Below are 3,671 nucleotides of genomic sequence, written 5' to 3'. Positions count from 1 at the left end.
CCTTGTCAGGGAACTAGATCCCACATGCTGCAACTAAAGATACTGCAGCCAAATAAATAAATAAATAAAAATATGTTTTTAAAGTGGCATTGGAAAAATATCCTAACACAATAGTAACCAGGATAAAATATTACCTTAGCAAGAATAAGAGGAGCTTATGTAAAGAGACTGAAGAGGTTCTCTTGAGAGAACCTGGTCAAAGGAAGGGACATAACACCTTTTGGTTTCAGGCATGTAGAACCCGAATATAATCTTTTTTTTTTTTTTATTTTGATGAAAGACTTTTACTGCTCATTTAGAAGAATAAATGTCAGAGAAAAAAAAATGTGATCACTGAGGACTTTTTGTACCAGACGTTAAAGGGTAAGATACTTTAAAGAGAGTGCTATTGGCAGACGAATCAACATACAGATCATGTGAATATGCATCCATCCTCACAATAGAGCATGAGGGTGATGGAAGAGATCACGAAGGAAAACTGATAGATTTGGCAACATAAAAATGAAAAGACAATCCACTCCCTAGAATAATGGAAATAAAAACAAAAATAAATAAGTGGGACCTAATGAAATTTAAAATCTTCTGCACAGCAAAGGGAACTATAAGCAAGATGAAAAGACAACCCTCAGAATGGGAGAAAATATTTGCAAACGAATCAACAGACAAAGGACTAATCTCCAAAATATATAAACAATTCATCCAGCTCAATATCAAAAAAACAAACAACCCAATCAAAAAATGGGCAGAAGACCTAAATAGGCATTTCTCCAAAGAAGACATGCAGATGGCCAAGAGGCACGTGAAGATGTGCTCAACATCACGAATAATTAGAGAAATGCCAATCAAAACTACACTGAGGTCAGGGTCATCAGAAAATCTACAAACAGTAAATGCTGGAGAAGGTGTGGAGAAAAGGGAACCCTCTTGCACTGTTGGTGGCAATGTAAATTGATAACAGCCACTATGGAGAACAGTATGGAGGTTCCTTGAAAAACTGAAAACAGAGTTACCATATGACCCAGCAATCTCACTGCTGGGCATATACCCAGAGAACGCCATCATTCAAAAAGACACATGCACTCCAATGTTCATTGCAGCACTATTTACAATAGCCAGGACATGGAAGCAACCTAAATGTCCATCAACAGATGAATGGATACAAAATTGTGGTACATATATACAATGGAATATTTTTACTCAGCTGTAAAAAGCAATGAAACTGGGATATGTGTAGAGACATAGATGGACCTAGAGACTGTCATACAGAGTGAATTGAGTCAGAAAGAGAAAAACAAATATTGTATATTAACACATATATGTGGAATATAGAAAAATGTTACAAATCAACTGGTTTGCAAGGCAGAAACAGAGACACAGATATAGAGAACAAACACGTGGACACCAAGTGGGGAAAGCGGGGGGCAGGGGTTGGGGGGGAATGAATTGGGAGGTTGGGATTGCCATATATACATTAGTAATAAGAAAAAAATATCAAATTGTATTCCTAAATGTATGCAGTTTATTGTATGTTAACTGGATCTCAATAAAAGTTCTTTAAAAAATGAAAAGACAAATCAAGTGGGAAAAGAGCTGACATTTATATAACAAACACTAATATCCTTTGTAGTATGATACAAACATATATAATACAAACATATATTTGGTCTTTGTCCCTGGTTCCTGACATAAAACTCTCAGAACTTCCTGCATGACAGAAGCATCTTTTGTTCTAATATGGCAACTCTTGTCAACCGCTAGATAGCTCCAGGACGGGGCTGCTCACCAGAAAACCAGCTCTTTATCAGGAGCTTGGAACCGTCATTCCCATCCCTTCCTCTCAACATCTTGAGAGAGGAGAGAGACTGGAGACTGATTTATTACTCTTGCCCACTTGATGAAACCGCCACAAAACCCTCTAAACGGTGATTTTCCACGTGCTTCCGGGTTGGTGAGCACATCTATGTGCTGGGAGGATGGAACGCCCCAACTCCAGGGATAGACGCTCTTGTGCTCAGGACTCTTCCAGACCTTGCTCTATGTAACTCTTCACCTGGCTTTTCATTGCAATCCTTTATAATATACAAATACACATAAGTGTGTTCCTGAGTTCTGTGAGCCATTCTAGCAAAATGTTGAGCCTGAGGAGGGGGTCATGGGAACCTCCGATTTATAGCCAATTTGTCTGAAGCATAGGGGGCCCCTGGGACTTGAAAGTGACATGTAAAGTGGGGGACAGTCTGGTTGGACCGAGCCTTTAACTTGTGAGGTCTCTGCTACTCCAGGCACTTAGTGTCAGATTTGAATTAAATCGTTGAATACTCGGTATCTGGAGAATCAGAGAATTGATGGTTGGTGTTGGAGAACACCCCATCCTGAAGTCACCTTCAAAACAAGTCTAAGAATCTGAATTTCCAAAATACTCCTCTAACCTGACCCAGTAAGTTTAGTGAAAATCCACTATATGAGATAATGTGTGCCATTCACTACCACTCCCCACCTCAAATCCAACGGTTCCATATTAGGAGAAACACCTGGCTTAAGTTGATTCAAATGTTTGAAAACAACAATTTCTAAAATGTACACTCTCTGTCTTTTATTCAAAGGATCACTATAGGTTTATAAAATGTGTAATACTCATAAGCAATTTATTCCCTTCCTCATAGAATTGAAAATGAACACTTTCCCACTTGGGTATTAAAAATAAAATCTGTTGTTTTGTCCTGAGGCTGTTTCTGAAAGGTTCGCCTCTCACAGATTAAAATGCCAACCTTCACACATTGGTGCGGAAGCTTGAGAGCTCATCGATCCTTCTCCCAGTGGACACAATTATATACTCCAACTTGACAGAAATTGTTCTATCCTTTTCTTTTCTTCAAAATCACTAGTGTCTTCTAGTGATTTGAGCCTGAAAGGTCATTTTAGCATCCAGCCTAAAGTCCATCAGATGCAAGGTAAGTGTAAAATCATGGAAGCCCCGCATGAGTAGAGACTTAGAGAACATCTAGTCCTGTCTCTTCTATGATTTAAGTATTCGCTTTGGCATTCCCACAAAGCAGTGTGGGAACACGGAGAAACTTGAAACAGCATATGGAGTGTAGGCTGTGACAGTTATTACTACGGATTAAAAGCACAGGCATAGGGACTTCCCTGGTGGCACAGTGGTTAAGATTCCGCCTGTGAATGCAGGGGACTCGGGTTCAAGCCCTGGTCCGGGAAGATCCCACATGCCACAGAGCAACTAAGCCCATGCGCAGCAACTAGTGAGCCTGCGCTCTAAAGCTCGAGAGCCACAACGAGTGAGCCCACATGCCACAACTACTGCAGCCCGTGCTCCACAACAAGAGAAGCCACCACAATGAGAAGCCTGCCACCGTGACCAAGAGTAGCCCCTACTCATCGCAACTAGAGAAAGCCCTCGTGAAGCAACGAAGACCCAACACAGCCAATAAATACAGAAATAAATACAAATTTATTTTTTAAAAAAGCGAGCCATAGACGTGGAGTAGCCAGACGGAGGACTCTGTGGCTTGGCCCCTCGCCATCTCCTCCGGCCTTTGTCTGGTAAGCCCTCTTCTACCGCACACTCTTTGTATGTGAGAAATCAAAGCTGCATTGCCCTGAGCCCTTTTGGAACCAGCGTTCCGGGTGTGGTCCAGATGCGGACAGCTCGC

Source organism: Hippopotamus amphibius, chromosome X, assembly GCF_030028045.1.
Source record: "Hippopotamus amphibius kiboko isolate mHipAmp2 chromosome X, mHipAmp2.hap2, whole genome shotgun sequence".
In the NCBI taxonomy this organism is placed as follows: Eukaryota; Metazoa; Chordata; class Mammalia; order Artiodactyla; family Hippopotamidae; genus Hippopotamus; species Hippopotamus amphibius.
Note: the sequence above shows the minus strand (reverse complement) of the source record.